At 41.6% G+C, this 19,094-nt stretch overlaps 1 long non-coding RNA gene across 4 annotated transcripts in view; it reads right to left on the bottom strand.

The window, feature by feature from the left end:
- LOC112988825 (uncharacterized) overlaps window positions 1–17,655 on the bottom strand; it is a 120,168-nt gene extending 102,513 nt beyond the window's left edge. For all 4 annotated transcript variants that reach the window (XR_010390510.1, XR_010390509.1, XR_010390511.1 and 1 more), the window contains exon 1: window positions 17,493–17,655. This is a non-coding gene — a long non-coding RNA (uncharacterized LOC112988825). The remainder of the gene's footprint in view (window positions 1–17,492) is intronic.
- Window positions 17,656–19,094: the final 1,439 nt, after the last annotated feature.

The raw sequence follows: 19,094 nt of genomic DNA, 5'->3' as shown, positions 1-19,094 counted from the left end.
CGATTTTTCCTTCATTGCCACCTATAGCTCATCCTCCCTATTTATGCTCTACTTCAGGAACAGGTTATGCACACTACAGGGCTACCCTCATAGTTAGTGCCGTGTATATTTGAGACCTAATGTGCTCCCATTCCTCCTCCAGCAGTCAGTCTGCTCAGACCTACACCAAAATAGCAATCTTTATTACTGAGATATAATTGGAGGAAAAAGCGAGAACAAATCCAGGTGCAGCACTTCAAACAGTAAACATTACCTTTTCTTTACTGTTTTCTGGAACTATAATCGGTTATATTGGGAAAAGCAACTGAATACAGCCATCAACACTTAACAGTGGTCAGGCGTGTATAATTTAGGGAAAACATGGTATGCAAGACTAAGCAAACTAAAAATGTTTATAAAGTCACTACAAAGTATTGTGAAATCTTGTTCTTTTTTCAGCTAGTTTTAATATCCTAATTTAGCTTTTCTACCTCTTTAAAGATATTTTCTCAGCCAAATTTTGATTGTGAACGTCAGAAACAGCGAAAGTACACACAACCAGACACCACGAAGAACTCCGAAAAACGTCTAAAACCAGCAGAAAATAAGTTTTGTCTGATGAGACCTAGAAAATCTGTTTGTTCCTGGTAGCTACTTCTTAGCAGCCATCAGCTATTCTGTTAAACCAGACATCAAAGGTCTGAAATTCCACAATGACTTTTGATGTCAGCACCAGTTCGGTAGTTAAAGTTGAAGACTTGTCACATGAGGAGTTTATGCCAATTAGGAAGCATAAAAAAGAAATCACACACATGCAGGCATATGTTCATTATTAAAGCAACAACTCCACCAATGCGCCTTCTCTTCTGAACGTTCAGCATATTTTATGGGAAAGTAAAGATGAAAAATAGCTCCAGTTTTCAAGGTAAACTGCTAGAAAGAAAGACACCAACAACAGTAGCCGCTCTGCCTACACCACAAGCTTTTCATCTCGTGGGACTCCATTTTCAACCCACTGCACTGATACATTCCTCCGTTTAACCCCACTTGCCCTCTCCAGTTTTCTGTAATGGATACTTTCTCCTCTTCGGCCTGGTTTTCTGCTTTTGGTACCACTGTCACACGGACAGGCTGGCTCCCCGTGACTCCCAATGGCATAAAAAGACTTTTCTCTATATATTTACAAAAATCACACAGGTGACAGAGATTATCTGAATTTATAAATCATCAAACATCCTTACCTGCCCCTTTCTATTAACGCTGCATAAGGCTGTAATTTTCCCCTAATGAATAAATGAGCAGACCCCCAATGGGGACAAACTGGCATAGCTTTTTGAAAATCATCTTCCAAATGTTTTCACAGACAAAAGCTCTATTGCCCTGAAGTCTACGGGTATAAAGGGCAGGAGTGAGGGTGAAGCCAGGAGGGAGGTAAGCTGCAAAGCAAAAACACAAAATGGATCAAGCCCAATTGCTGCAATTCTCAGGCAGGGGATGGAGGACAAGGGCAGGGAAGGTTTGAGCTGATCTGAAATAATTGTTAATTTAGTCTTTTAACTTCAAGGGAAATTTTCCAAGTCATCACAACAATTTGGTACCCAGATCCCCTGCCTTTCCAATAGTCGTTTGTGAATTTCTTAGCGAAACAGCTTCCCATTCGGGAATAATGATTTATTAATATCTCACAGAAATGATGTGAGGTCTTCCCAAACAGGCAGATTCCTATTGGAAATGTGGCTGGTTCCTTCCATTTCACCTGATACCCCGCTGTGAGCCCACGTTCCCACACCCTATTTTGGACAAGCCTGCCACACCGACTGCCAGAACAACGAAGACTTGCAAGTCCCAAAACGAGCAGCACAACGCTGGGAAGCCCGGAAACCTTAGCTGACATAGTCAGGGCTTGCAGATCTCCTGCCACACAGTTTGCAGCCCGACAGCCATCAGTGCTCAAATCTGAGCAATCCTTCTGAATTCAGGGAGCTTCGCGAGCTGCCTCCAACAGGATGGGAGCCGTGGCAGAGCCGGGAGTCAAAAGCAATTGACAACTGCTGATGGGCTCATTCAGGAAAACTCAAAACACATCTTTTGATTTTCCTGAATTGAAAATTTTCCCACTTTCCTTTCAGTGGAAAATTTTGAAATGTCACTTTTTGTTCCAATTCAGAACAAAAAACATACTGGAATTGTCTCTCCTCTACCACCCCTCCCCATCATAAAACTTCCGAGTCTCAGCTGGTTTTTCTGTTTTCAATGCCCTTATACCTTTGAAAAACACTCTCTGAGCTCTCTCTGATGAAATAGTACAAGTAAGCACATGCAACTATTCAGTCATATCCCAGATGTTTAAATGTCCTCATCGTATTCAACACACAAATATCTGTTTGAAAGTTTGGGTTCACAACATTATAGGAATGACTCTTCTCCATACAAGTACCCACATCAGAATGTGGGGGAGATAACTCACGCCTAACTATGAGTGCTCTATCTGGTTACTCATTGTTTGCTAGTTCGGGCTCGTTATTCTTGCTGTAAAACCATTTTGTTTATCAAAGCAAGTAACAGCCTGGGATTTCTGTGGCCAATCACATACTACACACAAGAAACAATGAAGGAAGCATGCAGTTAACGTCAGTAACAATTTGGAAACTTATTCCCCCAAACTGACATATAAACACTTGGAAAAAAACGAAGATACTCACAGAACGCTGGATGAACAGAAAAATAGCAAAAACTAATTGCTAAACATCCTACTACCAGTTCTTCGACACACATTAGTAAAAAGGAGTATGCAACAGTGAGGAATCAGCTGTGGCACCTCTGCCCTCTGCCAGGGCATGGCCTCCCACCTTGGCTGAGGAGAGAGGCTTTCCCGCAGCTGCCTCTGCTCTCCCACCGCTCACTGGACTGTGGGAGCTGCGGGGCTGCCGAGGAACACGCCATTTGTGCTGGAAAGTATTCCAGCGCTTTTGAAATCCCAGCTGCCACGGGCAGCTCTTGGGAAAACAGAATGCATACAATCTTGGTGCAAAACTGTGTCACCATAAAACTAAACAAAAGCTTTTTGTGCCACGGTAATCAGATCCAATCTACAATCATTCACTTTGAGACAAATAGGAAGTGATGAATGAGATTCAAATTCTTTTTGGTATGCACCAACAGCTTGGACTTAGTTAAGACCAGAGATAGCGATAAGGTATCTAGTGGCCGTGGCTGCAGCTTCTTTGCCTCGAAGCTGTTTTGGAGTGGTTCTCCTTCTAGTATTTCTTTAGCAATCAGTTCAGAACCACCATTTGTTTTCTGAGCAATAGCCTCAGATAGGCTTACTAAGATGGAGGAAGAGGCCTCCTTACTAAGAGGAGAAAAAGCTAAAGAGCAGGATCCTCTCTGCAAGCATCATCCAAGATCAAAAAACACTGGGTGATGTGACAGTCACGTCTCTGTGCACCCTGCTCCACTTCACAGCTACATCCATCCCTGAAACAGTTAGGCATTCTTGGCCTCATCTTTCAGCACTGCTGAACAACCTGAAGAGCCTGCTGGCTTTATCGAGAGATCAAGGGTGCTCAGCAGTTCAAAGGACTATGCCCTACAAATACAAGAACTGCCAGCCATTAACTAACATTTCCGTTTGCTATACAAGTCCTTCAAAACCCTTCCCCACCCCCCCACCCCCCAGCAGGAGGAACTACAAGGATCCCCTAGTGCTGGGAAGTCATAAAAGAGAGTCAATCAGCAGGAGGCAAAGAGCAGGCAACGAGACAATGAGCTTATTCCTCTGCCTCAAATAACACCTGAAAAGTCTCTGGGGAAAAAGAAGGGGAAGGAGAAATAGCATGTTTTTGTTGATCTTTGGAAGGCTTCCAACTTTGGCTTTTCCATTGATTCAGATGTATTGCACGGTATTAGTTATGGGATTTAGCAGGGACATGTCAGGCTTCAGGGAGGAGCAGCAGCAAGCTGCAAGGCGGCTGGGCCCCACTGCGCTCTCCTATCTCACCCAAGAAGAAACAGCGCGTGCTGCCATCCTGGTGAGGCAGCACAGGCTCCTTCTGGGGGCTTTCCCACCAAACAGGAGAAAAACACAGCAACTCTCCCAACTACCACTTTCTGGCTTTTCATGAGAACTAAGTCACTCTCAATATATTTATGCACTGTTGGTGCTCTTGTACCACTTTCACACAGCCTTTGTGGGACACCAGACAGTGTTTGAAAGCATTCCTCACTACAACGTCCAGACACATCACTCTTCCCATACTTACGCTGAAAACTTCACCAATAAACTACTACCTATCCCCAAGGTAAGCAATAGAGTAACTCCCCAATGCTTTCATCAGGAAGCAATACACAGTGATACGTTTAACAGCAAATTTGTCCTGTGAAATGACTTGTGGTATCAGTCTAGTGCTTTTGGTGGCCCAGGCACTAACAGCAAAGGCACCGTTTAGGACCTGATCCCAATCCTGTGCACCTGTGCAAAGGGACAGGTGTGGTCTGCGCTGTGCCCTGCAGCCGTGGTCTCTGGGCACTGCCTGGCCAGGTCCTATGGCAGGGCGTGACCTGACGTAAAACATCCCACTTCGTGCCCTACTTCCTTGCCAGGAAAGCCATGTGCATGGCAAGGAAGGGAGCCTCAGCGTTTCCCAGTAGACTGCCTGTTCTGACCAGAGGACTCAGGCTGCAGAGAGCTCTGCTGGTGCATTTGCCTCTCTATGTAGGCTAAATCATTAGTCTTAAGATAAAGTTCATGGCATGGATTCAAAGAACCAATGCACCCAAAGCACCACCCCTTTTATCTAGGAGCCTGAATCGAATTTGAGTACTTCCAAAACCCAGCAGTATTAAAACCTGGCCCCAGCACATGGGTGAAAAACAGACACCATTGTATGGCCTCTAGCTCATGTTAGCAGCCTTGACCCCAAAAATAACTGCTTGAGGCTGTAGGAGAGTATATGTAAAACCATGAGGGGGACGGAGCAGCGCTGTAGTCACTCCAGAGTCTGCTTCCAGCACTGTGTGGACGTGACGCCACGCATACAGCTGTGGGGCACTGCTCCCGCCTAGGCCTCCCCACACGAGTCTGCCGGTGCAGTACGGCCCAGCACACACCAGCACCGCCAGGGAGGAGGAGTTCAGTGTGTCAGAAGTTAGGCTGCAACCGAATCCTCTGCTTCCCATATGAAACACAAGTAACTTTGCTGCCATTCTGAGAAATACGCGTAGCTGTCTGCACCACAAGAGCCACAGGGGATTGCTTATCAAGAACCAACACGTCCAGGCCAGAGCCACAGTCCGAGCAGCTCTGGGTCAGTCATAGCTCACCGGCCAACGTTTTTGGCAACAGTCGGGTATTCACCCCTCCTTGGAGGACACCCTCAAAGAGACTGTCAGTGTCACATCAGAGATGGTTAGGGCTGAGGGGTATAGCAAAACTTTCTTACGGGCTTTCCCAAGAGTTACTGGTTCACTGGTTTTGTCGGTATTAGCTCTTTAGCAGTTGTGCCCATGGTGACCCCATAGGAAATAAAGGAATAGGAAAGTATAGGAAGTATTTTTACCACTTGGTATTTTACACACTGAAAAGAGAGGTTCTAGTCCCGTGGGAATTTGCAGTTTAAGGCTTTGAATTGTCAAAGTATTATCAATGCAGGCATATATTTGCAGCAACAAAAGCAACAATAATACAATGTGAAACCACACACTCAAAATTCAGGTGATAATTAGGCCTGGTGGAATAACAGAAAAAATATTTGTTAAATATATTATTCAGCAAGTTTGATGGATATAATTTCACTGTAATATAATATTTATTATCTTATTGCTGAAAGAAGTACTTGTTGAAATGCTGTTGTACAAATACTTTTGAATTATCTGAATAATAATATACTCAAGTCCAAAACAATTATCAGAAGTCTGATCATTCTAAGAATTGGAATATTACTAATCCTGGCTGTTGGTTACTGTATTTATTTACCTTCTGCTTTCCAGCAAGCTACTTTCAGAAATGTTTTAGAGGAGCTTTCATTTTCAGTGTCCTGCTCTGACACACAGAGCATGCTTTACTCTCGTTAGTGGCAACTTCCCAAAGAACGTTGACGCTGTCTCACTCCAAAAGGATGTTCCAGTTCCCAGAGGATGTTATGCTACTCCTCATTTATACAGCAATTCTATCAATTTTGCAGTATTCTACTACTCACGTTAGTGTTTTCTAAGGTGCTTTTAAGAGCAGAGGAGTTCCTTGTGGACTTGGAGTGTTTTTGTTAGTTCCTCAGGAAGCCACTAAATTGGAGCACTTAGCGTAGAAAATTAGATCCTATGACCTATTTAAAATGTGTTTCTGTTCCATCAGAATAAAGAAATGTGCTATAGATAGCGAAATTCTTTTCATTAGCTTGTATTTATGATCAGACTGCAGCTGTAGCCTTTGGGCTAGCTGACATACTTGGCATGTTTTTTAGAATAATGAATATATGGGAGAAAAACACAGTTAGCAACAGGAAGTCAAATTCTAAGACAGGTTCACCAAACGTTACCCTGATTTACTCAGTTAACTTCTCAGAATCAAGCTGAATTTAATCAAAAGCAGAATTTGGGCTCCATACTTAGACTTCAAAGGTATGTCCATACAGTGAAAAATAGCATGGTACTGAGGTGCCCAATGTTGCACAGACTCACACAGCATAACACAACCTGTCATGCCACAAAGACTTAACAGCACAGCTCCAAGGCAATCCAGTTGGGATAAGCCTAACACTGCACCCAGGAACCTCAGCAAGACTTACAGCTAAGAGTGGACCGCTGCCACGACGCAGCGCATGCACACCTGCAACATGAACCACTCCGGCATAGCTGTCCTCCCCTCTACTTCCAGGTTCATACACATGCAGTAGTCAGGTCCATTCCCAACAATTAATTTAGATTTGTCCTAAACTCTCAGAGGCATGAGCTGCCTTTCTGTTGTGCGACTATGAAGCACACAGTGGTCCTGGCACACAGTGACAGTTCAAATTACCACTTCAGAAGAAATGCCACACAACACTAAACTTGTGTCACCAATGGTTGCTACAGAAGAATAGACAAATCTACAGTTTATTACAGATGGTGTTAAAAATACTACATTTGCAAAGTCAAGCTACCAAAATGCAGGAAACGCCTGGAATAAGGTTGCCCAGGAAGCAGATTTATTAAAGGAAAGAAACAAACAGAAACTCTACCATGTGGTGCCAAAGGCAGGATGACTTAACCACATGAGTACTGAAATGAGCAAAGAAAGAGCACTGCCAGAAGCAGCAGCAGCAAGTTGCCATCCTCTATATTGTCCAGCCACTGGAGGCAAGATGTCGCAAATGCTTTGACAATGGATCTCAACATTTCTGTGACAAGAGAACAATTTTTTAAGTCTCAGGAACATCGGATAACACGCTTGAAAGACATGACTTTTCTATGACTGTTCCTGATATCTTGTCCCTGTTCATCTCTTCTCCCAGATCTAAGTGCCACTGCATCTATCCAAGCTCCTGTCTCGCTATGCGGCCTTCACCTAATCTGTTTCCACCTCAGCTCTCGAGCTCCTTAACTCATCTTGGTTATCCCTCATTCACAGTCTTCCTCTCCAGGAAGTATAGGAGCTTCCTTTCGAGCTTCCTCCCACAGCCACTGGTTCCCACTCACAGTCTCAACCTCATCCCATCAGAGGCCAACTTGCCTCTCAGTCCAGTCTCAGCTTTCTCCCACCTTGCAGCCGTCAGTCCTGGTCTCCTCACCCTTGTCCCACCCGTTTTGTTCATTTCTTATCCCCTGCACCAGAATCAAACTGTTCTATCCAATATGCTGCCCCACACCAGGAGCACTGATGGCACTGAAGAGTATCTGCCTGTCTTCACTCCCCAACAGCCCAGCACAGCCAGGGAGGCCAACACAGGGAAAATGAACACAGCACCTTGCAGGCCTGGGCAGAGGTGCTCAGGGCAGGGTTCAACCTTAGGAAAAGTTATCTGCCAAGCAAGTTGCTACTAAGTATTTCTGAACCAAAACATTTTGATATTTTTTAACTTGGTCAAATGCACACAGTCTCTTCAAAGAACAGCAAAAGTCATCCCTGATCCCAGAGCCACCTCTTTACCAGTTTTCAAGTTCTCCTAGTGACACAAAGGAAACTCTAGGGAGTGAAGAAGTTGTAAATAAATAAATAAATAAATAAAAGCTTTTAACAAGCAGAAATTATATTCTTCACTAATTTACTTCTTGGAAATGACTGAATCATTCTAGCTGAACTCTTTTGACCAAATTGTAAGAAGTGCAGAAAACTAAGTGAACAAATTCCTTTTGTTTTAATGGATAAACTTCAGGAAGAGATTTCAGTTAAAATACAATACAGACACAAGGCATTATTAACCAGGTAACCCAGGTATTATTAACTAGTCAAGAATACAAGAATACATTTAGGATAGAAAATAGCAGAAAGTTTCTAACTATCAGAGAGTCAGGGTTTTAGAACAACTTCCTAGCAGTTATTTTTCCCCCACAAACTCCCAAAATTCTTGGATCAAAAATTATAGGATATGCTTTCTCAAATGGCTTTGTGGAAAATTGAGCTTAATAGCCCAAGAAGCCCTTTTCCTTCTTCCAAGAAATTCAGCCTATGGTAAACACCCACCATGAAAATTTTTACCCTAGCAGATAATGTAATAAGCAATTTGTAAGGGAGCATTATAATGAAGAGTGTTAGACAAGGTGAACTACCAATGCCATCAGCTCTACCAAGAAGATGCACAAGAGAAAAATACAAATGCAAGAAAGAGGGGAAAAAGGAATACGTGATATCACCCATGACTTCTGAACAAATCCCAAACTGCCAGTAACAACCTCCAGTCACACTCTGTATGCCAGCAGTGTGACAGTGGTGTAACAAAGCTAAAGCTTATCCTGGATGCACAAAATGTAAAGACAGACACACAGATCAAAACAAAACAAAACTCTGATGGGCCTGGAATTCAGCATTGAGCAATGGGTCATAGTACCTCACTGACTGGAAAGGGTCAGGCACAAAAGACAAGCGGTAGGTTTGTCTTTTGCCTCCATGTTTGAAGAAGGTCTGAGCATTTCCTGGACATACAGAGGTTGTGCTTCAAACTCAGGTACTGTAACACCTGGGGGACCGTGTAAGTACCAGTGGAATAGTGGAAACCCCAGAGGTGTGACAACAAAAAGCTGAGAAGAAATCAGATATGCTTATATTGAATAATTTCAAATGATTAATGTTTTGGAGAGAAAATACTCTTGATAAAGATTTAGCTAAGGCATAAGAAATCACAACAGGCATGCTACAAGATCTAACCTCTTACTTGCAAAGAACAGGTTTAATGTTCCTGATGTTTTTCAAGCAAAACAAATAGGAACCAGTATGGAAAATACTTTCAAGTAGGGAAAATAACAAAATGCTGAGTAGACTGTTGCGTTTGAAATATTATTTTCTAATCAGTCAGAGAGCTTCTGTTTCCTTATTCTTAAGAAAGCTATTCATGCCTCCGGGTTTGAAACATCCAGTATATGCAGTGCACTGATTAGTTCAACACCTACTTAAACTTCCTTTCACCCGCACACCACAATTTGTTGGGGGAAGCACTTCTGAAATTGTAAGTTTTTGGTTTTTTAAATGTCCTTCTTGTTTCCTTTAGGTTTTACTACCCATTAGTGAAACAGAAGCCTATATATGCCAGGGTTGACCATTTGGGCAGAGAAGCTGATACACACGAGTGTGAAACCAGCACAATTTACAGTTACATCTCTTGGAGTTTAACCTTGTAAGGACTGGACTGTATATTGCCCACACACTGATATGCATGAAAATCCTTCACATGTAACCATACATGGCTAAGAATTGTAATCCCCATTTTCAGTCCCCAAACTAGGCAAGTGGTGGGTGTAACTATGGAGTAAGCAAACACGATCACTGTACCAGTAATCACAGAGGTCTGCACAGAGGGAGGCACATTCTGCAAACAGGGGGAGGCATGTGAAAGCAGCAGTTCAGAGGACAGCAAACAAGAAGGGGGCAAACACAGACTTTGCCGTTCTCACCAAGCCTTCCCCACAACAATTCTGGCCACAAATACTTGTGTGCACAGGTGCTGGTCTCCAAAGGGACTCCTGTTCTGCAAACTACACCCTCCAGCCCTCAGCCTCGGCACATCCTGATCTGCCCCGCATCTTTCCAGCTTGGGCAGGGGGCTCTGGGGGAAAAGGCACCCTTTCTCATGCAGCGCTGAGCACTTGCTGTCCTGTCCCATTTAAGATCCTTGCACCATTCCCATTGACACATATGGGTGCAGAATAAAACAAGCTTGCTGACACTTCTGTGTAGATGTCATCGCAATGATAGTGTGGCAGAAAACTTATCACATTCTCAATGTACTTGCGAAAATCCAAATCTTTATGCACTGGCATTTATCTGTATAACATTTTTAAGGAAGCTAGTCTGATTACTGAGGCGAGGTTGCAGTGTTCTGTGTACGGAGGCCTCCGGGTTGCCCAGAACTGCAACAGTCCTTGACCTTCTTCATTTCAAACTCTGCAGAGCCTGCTATCTCATCCCTGCCACCACCATCTGGAGTCCTTTGCTTCCTTTCATGTTACTCAGGAGACCCTCTGGTATTTTTAGGAGTATCAATTTACTCTTTTCAGAAAAATATCTTTGTGTGCATGCCAGAGAAATACTCCACAAGCCTGGCAGATGCATTATGTGAAGACACCTTCCAGCCATTAAATGAGGTGACTGCTCTCAAGCCCATCACTTCCCACTTCTTTTCACATCATCATGATTTTTCGACCTTTCAGTCTATACCCTTTAACAAGGATTTAAAGACACTAACAACAGAACAAAAAAAAAAAAAAATCACCCCCAGGTTAAAGAATACAGATTCCTCTGCCTGCAGTTTGCCTTGTATCTTTTCCAATTTCCCACTGTAGTTTTCATTTTATTCTCTCTTACTCCCATTTCTAATGGCTTCTTGGCATCCTGTTTCCTAAAAACACACTGTTAGCACTTCTCTATTGTAATCCCCTCTTTAGCTGCCTAACCCAACGTTAGTATTAGCATCAGTGTTATCGTGTTATCATGTAACATAGCTGCATGAAAAATTACAACAGTTGTGCAGCAGTTACAGTGTAATTACTTAGTGCCACTCAATGTGAAGTGCTGCAGTAATAGGTTGCATAAGCAATTAAATTTCTGAATTCTGCTCACATAAGGAGCCTCTGAAACAATGTCACCACAGAGGTTTCTCAATCCTGTCTACAACTGATTTGCACCAACGATGTATGAAAAGGAGCCAAAGCCTGAGGTCTGCCTGTTTTTCTACTATTTCAAATAGCAAGGAGCACATACTACTTTGGTCCTGTGAACTCCTACAGTTATTAAGACTGAAGTATGCTATTAAGGAAAAAAAAAGGCTTGGCAAAAATTCCACTGCGTTAGATGACTAAATTTACACTCTCCAGGGGTGTTCTTCAGCCTTAGACACACAAATCAGAAAGGAAAGAGTAAATCACTTTTTCCAGCAGACTTTGAAAATCAAGTTATTGTTTATGAATATAAATTGTATCCAAATGAGGAATGACTAAGCATTCTGATGCTTATTCATTTGATTCTCTCTTTGACTTTTACAGTGTTTAGATAGATTTGCAGAGCCAGTGTAGCAGGCTGCTTTCACACATGTGACACTTAATGGCTTTCTTTCTTGAATAACATAACATTTTCCAGTCACACATTTGACAATAACTACCATGTGAAAAGTAAAATATAGCAAGAATTACAGTAAAATGTATGCAACTAGACAAGACATTTGGATTGGTTAAGATTTAGTTATTTTCCTTACATATTAAAATTTGCTATCAATTTTGAAATATATAATTTTAAGTTACACCTGCATCATGCAGAAATATTATAAATATTATATTGATACACTTAAGAGATGCACACAAAATTATAGTATCTTTGGAAAGGCAGAAACCCCAATATTTAAATTTTCTTGCCAAGGGAAAGTGTCTACCTGTTTATTTTCTTATTACTTCTTTACCCAAAGTTTTCCAAGGAAGGTTAAGATGAAAATAAAAATTTTTTTACACACACACATATTTCCTAGTAAGTATATATATAAGTATATATAAGTCAAAACAAAACAAACTTCACAGTCTTCAGTTCCTTCTGAATTCTTGTTTAATCTTGGATTCCCAGGTAATAGCAACAATGGAGAAAAACAGTGGAGATTTTATTATCTGTACCAACTAAATGTTTACGATCTTTCCTCTTAGAAAGAAAAATCTTAGCATTTGCCTCACATAAATTACTGTAGTATTTCCCAGGCTGCATTCAGAGGCTAGGTATTACATCAATCCACTACAAATGTGGTGGGTTCTTTGTATGAAGCTGATTTTTCTGATTTTCCTCAGATTGGACGAGTTTCCTATGGGCTTCTTGGTATAGTTCAGTTTTTGGTCTATAAAATTTTACAGTAGACCATATTAAGAAATCAGTCTTTATCCTTAATTCCTGCAGCACTATGTTCAAGACAGCATTGTTAGCATTTATTTTCAGAATAAGGAAAACTGCTGTGTCTATAATGCTACCTTATGGAAAATGTGGAAATGCTGACACACTCATTAAGGCTCACAGATTGAAGCATGACTATGGTTACATTTCTGTGATAAGAAATCTGAGGCCGTTGCTCATTTGTTTTTTAAATTCTGTCCTCTTCTCTCTTTATTGGAAACAGAGAGATTGTGTTTGCAATTAAAATGAGGGAGAGAGGTGGGAATCTTAACACTGCCTAAATAAAAATGAAAAACTTAAACCTTAAGTTTGCCAACCATCAAATGAGGCAGCATGGTTTGTTTTCTTTTTTCCAAAATGAAATAAAACCAACAGCTGGAAAGGAAAATTTGCCTTAGAAATGCTTCATGGAATATATCCCTACTTTTTCACTAGTGAAATATCCCAGAGGGCAAATATCTTTCAACAAAACTTCAGTTTGGCAAGAAAAATTTCCCTCCTCTCCCCCCTCCCTTCCATAACAAAAATAGCTTTGAATTATTTGTTTTACTACTTGTGTTAATAATGCCACATTCTAAGGGCTCCCAGTGAATTAAGAGAGGCCAGTTGTGAGGAAACCTGATACATCATGTAAGATTGGCAAAATTGGCCTGAAGAGTTTAATCAAAATCAAATTATTGATTTGTGCTTCCGTATAGGCAGCCAATATCTAAGGAAATCAGAAAGTGTCAGGAAGAATTAAGGAATTTTCTCCAACTATTGCACTTGCCCTTTTTAATGAAATTCTTCAAGGGGAAGAATCATCCTTCCATGAAAAACAAGATGTTACCTTTTGTAGAAAGCTAACACCAGACAAATTTTGAGTCTGGCCTAGTACAGAAATGCCTTTTGTTTCTAAAAGCTTTCTAGCTGCAGAACTACAATAGGTCATAGTGCATGTACTACTTCCACATCTACGAAAATACAGCAAAGGCTAATGGCTAGTAGAGGACTATGATAATAAATTAAAAACCTGAGGGTGAGGCTTTATATCAAGGTGCCTTAAGAAAGTATTAAGTTCAATCTCCAGGTTAACGGAATAATATCAATTCCCCATAACTGGACAAAGAATCAACCTAGTCAGCAAGCTAGTTAGAGCAGTAAATTGTAACCTCTACGCTTTAAAGTGATCACATCGCTCATTTCTCAAGACAACGCAGTGCCCTCTCTGACCAGAGCAGCAGTTCTCAGGGGTCAAGTGCATTGCTTCAGTTTATAGAAGAATATCTGAGCTTTGTGTACAGAACAGAAAGATACAAAACCAAATTCTATGCAATTCTAACCACCACCTACCCCAAGGAGCTTGGATGTATGTAATTCCTAAAGCTGTTCTCTTCTTCAGTGTTTACGTCTGAAGAATTATACTCCTAGGTAAGCTCTCTCCTTGCCATCTCTCTTCTTCAGTATCTCTATGGGACATTATCATTTTTCCAATTTCCAAACCATACTTCAGTTCATTTGTCCTCTGATCTTCACTGTGTTTACCTGAAAAGTGCTAAGTGTCCCAGGTATCAGGCTAAATGGCCTTCTGACACTACCTTGTCTTTTCAAGTGTACTTCTGGTCACGTATGCCTCCAAACACCACCTTTCTCAAATCAAGCCCGGGGTCACTGGCCTTTTCTCTTGATACTAAAGCAGCTTGCCTGCTGTCTCGTATCGAGTCTGTAGATCCACTGCCTATGTCAGCTATAGCAGTGGTAGCCCACAACTTCTTAAAGCAAAGTCTTCTTTATTTAGTACTTTATTTATTACATTAAGCATCTTAGGAAAACAACAAAAGAGCAGGTCTTAAGGCAGTGCTCAGACTATATGTATGCCTTGTTTAATAGGTATTTAACTCCCTTCCACATGGCAAAGCTGGGAGGCTTTGCCTCCCATAAACTCCTCTGGGAATTGCAGGACCTGGCTGGTGTAATTCTTATCCTGTTATTTCTCAACTGCTGTCTCTTAAGCCCTCTTTGCCCTGTCTAGGGAAGGCATCTGAGATTATTACTATTCTTTATTTCATTTCCATTCAAAAACTTAAAGGACCTAATTTTCAGACTTCTACATGCAAGGTACCATTTCAAGTTCCCAATTAAAGAGTAGAATCCAACCTTCCCTAGGAAAAATTCATGGGTATTCGTATTTTGTCACGAAAGGTCTTTGGATGCCCACACTTCTGCATTGCCAGAACAGATGTGGTACTGGTAGAATGGCTCTGCTTGGTGCCTTGCTCATATTTAACCCTACTCATGCTCCTGCTAGGAGCTCTTCTCCTGTCTCCTGAGAAGCTGGATGCAACAAGCATGCTTGTCTCACTAACTGGGACACACTTACGTGCACTGGTTTGAAAAGATGGAGGCCACAACTCTTACTGAAACACACTTTGTATAAAGTGCCCCAGACACATTCAAGACTAGGTTTAGTATACAGCTTAGCTAGAGGAGAAAAGAGCAAGGGTCCAGCCCGAACCTATCATCTCCCCGGACAATGCCTTAACCATATATTTACGAATGCACAACGTGGTCATGCACCTATGAAGACCTACTGAAGCTGCACCACTTTGCAAAAGAGGAGTGAGCATTTACTGGGTTAGAGAAGATCACAGTAGTGTGAACAAGAGAGTGATGTGCAAAAATCCATTTCCCACTCCACAGATCTTTCATCCAATTTAGCCCACCAAAAAATTCATGCAAAATGCAATTAACGCACATCACCTAATCACACTTCTATCCTGTTTTTTCACTCCTATTGAATGAAAAAGTTTGCACCACAAAGAAAAAACTCTTCTTTTCCAAAAAAAAAAAGTAATTTCCTGGTCTGTCCAAAAACTCAAACTCTATTAGTGCCAACGATTTATAGACTGGACACTGCCATGCAGACTAAATGCAGCATGATCACAAAGTTCAAGTCAAAAACAAGGTTTTTATGCTCCCTGTGCTCTATATGCCTTGATGACTATTCCTGCTTTTGCATTTACATAAAGGGTGGATCTGTATATGAAATGATCTTATGAAGTTCTATTAGAAACTATTTTAAAAGCTCTTAAGTGATCACAGATAACACCTATTTTGCTGTATGACTGACGGGTGTTCTGGTTCTGTATCATGTATTTCATCTGAAGTGATATATATTTCAAAGAACAATCAGAAACACTCCCTAAGGCGTGTGGGAGGACACCTGGACAATGAACTTCCTGTTATAAATACACATCCTGCAACTTTCTGTAGTCACTCTTGCAGTAACCTGCACACTCAGTTTGCTCCACTTATCATTTCGGATTCTGCTAATGGCTTAAGTACTAACACACATACACTCTTTATAGATATACTCATGCACGCTTTTACTTTTAGTGCACACTTTCATATTTACGATCAAATACACACATGAGAACAAAATTAATCTTTCTCGTGGTAGAGTCCAAAAGCAGCCAACTTTCCTGACTCTCTGTGGCTCTCTGAAAGCCACACAGACAGCACTACCTCAGAGAGAGAAAAGGATGAGGAGCCCCAGGAGTGGTTTGCAGATTTCCCAGAGGATCCATCATTGCACTATGAGATGAGGCTGGGTGGGACATGCGGCTGAGTCCTCAAACGACCCACCAATACTGACCTCAACAACTCTAGCTGGCTCACATCTTCCCACAGTCATGCATTTAGATCACCTAGCAATCCCCGAGTGTCTCTGTGAACACCAAGTGGTCCACTATGAGCAAAAGGCTACAGTGTTAGAGCATAACAAGTTTCATATAAGAAGATATGTTCTAGTTCAACTGGGTCTTGTGGGATTGGTCCAGGGATACTTGTTGAAATTCGTGGCCTTGTTCTGTAGGAGACAAGATGATCATTCAAATGGCTGTAAAATCTACCAGTAAATGAGGGAGTAGACACATACACGGATTAGAAGTAGGAAGCATCATAAATCATAAGGACAGGTCCACAATTAGCCAGAATCTCCATTGCTCCTGACACAACACCCAAAATCGTACCAGTTGCAAACTAGGACATTTTCTGTAACACATTGGATAGCTAGAAGGCCACAGTCCTAGGCCGAGCAGACTCTTCAGAGCAGTAGTGAAAGTGAGACAGGGAAATGTTGTTTTGCTTATTAGCTTGTCCAGAGCTCAGTATTTTTCATATTACCTGGAGGGGAATGTGGTGCCACCCTACTTTAGTTGGCCATACACCCAAAGCCAGAGTTCTAGGACACATACTTACGGTATGGGAGGGTCTGAAAGTCTGCTGCCTCTGAAAGATAAAGGATGTCTGGGTCATTGGGCCCCACTCTTGTGAAAGGACCAGAAGATAAACCAAGGGGATAAAAAGTGCTGTAGCCATATAGGCTAAAGAAGCCTAAAGAAGCTTAAATCACACAGGCAAGATGACTTGTAAATTAAGAAGTCCTCATAGTGCCCAAACGAGGACTGTGACAATCTAGCTCGTAACATTATTTAGGTTGCTCTTGTATTGTACTTAGCTAAATTGTAACTGCATATGGGCTGAGCCAAACAGAAGAAAACAAGGTGTGAAAATTATATTCTGTCCTTCACTTAAAGCAACCCAGTAGATCAGCAGTATCCAAATGAAATATTAATACACTCTCAATAAACTTCACATTCTTCTTCACTTTCCTTTTAAAACCCTGGGAAAACAGATGGGCTCTCCTGCATTGCCTTCAGGTTAAGAGATTTGTTGAAGCAAACAAAGAGGAAATTCCGACAAATGCCCTCTGGTAGCTTTCTGTGCTTCTCCTCACTCTGCTGTATTTTTACTTCATCCCTTTCAAGCTCTAGCCTAGCAAGCCCGAAGTAGCAAAGTCTAAGTATAAAAATAAATGAGCTGTGGTGAAGTCCCAGCAGCCTATGAGAAATGTAGGTGAAGGCAATTTCAGAACTTTGGGTGTCAGGAAGCTTACTGAAAGAACAGGGGATATTTTTCATACCTGCAATGGTTCTGAGCAGTACTGGCCTTTGAGATGAGCAAGAGCCAGCTTTTTCCTCAAGTAGCTGCAACACTTCTCTTTGTCATCTCCTTTTCCCTGCAGATGGCATGGGGTCAGACTAGCTGGGACCAGGAGCATGAAGGCTAAGATACCACATGAACGGCTGTTCCTGCAACAGTAGAAGCAAAACATACTCAAAATTCACAAGAGATGTGGCAGCAACACAAAATGTCCTTTTCAGTTTAGCAAATCCATTGCTTTTGGATGTGGCTGTTCCAAAGTCCTAGGAACCTACTTGACCTGTTTTAATGTAACAAAAAGTGCCTGGTATCAGCCACTATAAAAAAAGTCTCATGATTTACTTTCTTTTTCATGTTCAACACTAATACCATCTCTATGGAAGTTGTTTTTAAAATAATTATTTTTATGAAACAATGGGAATTTGCACATTGGAATAACTGGGGAAACCCCTGTGTACTTCAGCAAGCACTGACTGAGGCCTCCAACATCAAATTCTATCATTCTTAACGGCTTGACCCTGCACCACTAAACATTACTGGGAATTAAGCCATTGGCTTCAAAGGGAGTAGGAACAGGCCCTAAATAAGCAAAACTTCTAGTTATTACTCCAACGGGAGTAATCCTGTCAGGCCACAGAACATGTCTATATAAGCCAAAAATTCAACAGTGCTTTCTAAATTATATCCATACACTTTGTATGAGAGAGCTGTGCATTTACATATGCACGAACCATTCAAATGTGTGTATCAGGAAACTGTACAGGAGAAATGCACAGGGAACTCATAAGGGACTTTGTCTGTGAACTTGAACCTGTCTGTCAAATGAGGTTCAGACCCCTTCCGTGATATTATCTCTCCAAAATACACACACAGATAGACAACACAGACTCCTCACAGACCAAAATGCCACAGCATATCAAAGGGATCTTACAATTAAGCTCTCCTCATCTTCTGCCCTTCCCTGATATGAAATCAATTGAAAATGGGTTGGAAATATGTGCTCTTTTCTTTAATAACATTATTTTGACAACAACACTGATCAAGCTGATGTGCTGACAAGCAGTGCAGATTGCGTTTGAACCCACTGCCTTAAGCATAAAAAGGCAGAAGAGTATGCCCTGTATGTAACTATTTGAATTGCCTTCACAGGGTGGAACTTGGTATCTTTGCCATAGCTCTCATTGCCCACACAGCCACACATGCTTGAACATTATGAGACAGATATGGCAAAAAGTCGTAAGATTCATATCTAGAGTCTAGGACTGGGGTTATTTGAGACTGGGATTGAGCTCAAACAGTGGGAAAGCAGTTGTCAGCGCTCTGCAGAAGGTTCCAATAGGCAACTGCTAAAACTGGAGGTGCTCAAAGCTGACCCCAGCTCTAACAATGCATGCTTTAAAATTACCACAACTTTTGATTAGCTTTCCCCACACACCCCAAATTATTTATGCCTCACCCTCCTGACCCCAGAAGTCACCAAGGTCACAAAGTTTTATTGAATAGATATCTAAACTGCATCTAAATGCAATTTCCAGAGTCTATAATGCTTAAACAATCTAAACCTAAAAGACAGAAGCCAGGA

Source organism: Dromaius novaehollandiae, chromosome 9 (genome assembly GCF_036370855.1).
Source record: "Dromaius novaehollandiae isolate bDroNov1 chromosome 9, bDroNov1.hap1, whole genome shotgun sequence".
In the NCBI taxonomy this organism is placed as follows: Eukaryota; Metazoa; Chordata; class Aves; order Casuariiformes; family Dromaiidae; genus Dromaius; species Dromaius novaehollandiae.
This window is presented reverse-complemented; position numbering and strand designations above follow the sequence as displayed.